The sequence below is a fragment of the Buceros rhinoceros genome, unplaced genomic scaffold (genome assembly GCF_000710305.1).
Source record: "Buceros rhinoceros silvestris isolate BGI_N320 unplaced genomic scaffold, ASM71030v1 scaffold24266, whole genome shotgun sequence".
NCBI classification, from domain to species: Eukaryota; Metazoa; Chordata; class Aves; order Bucerotiformes; family Bucerotidae; genus Buceros; species Buceros rhinoceros.
This window is the reverse complement of record NW_010418433.1, coordinates 1-325: the sequence shown is the minus strand read 5'-3', so window position 1 is coordinate 325 and position 325 is coordinate 1.

Sequence of the window (325 nt, the reverse complement as noted above, 5' to 3'; positions counted from 1 at the left end):
CAAGCGCGGTGCTGGTGGGGGGCTTGGGGACAAGATCCCGTGCAAGGCTGGAGCTGCAGCACAGCCCCTGCAGCCCCACAGCGCCCCAGGGGACCTGTTTGATCTGAGGGCCGCAACGCCTGCACTTTTCTAGATGTTTTCATAAAACCCCTGGGTTTTCTACAGCCTCGTCTGCACGCCCTCTGCCCTCCCTTACTGCCTGCTCAGCGGGCTGGACTGTGCCAGGAGCCAGAGGAGGCGGCAGGACTGGGGCTGGCGGTACCTGCTGAGCCCCACGGGGTCCCATCCTCTTTGCCCAGGTTCCTGGGGGCACCCTCCTGGGCAG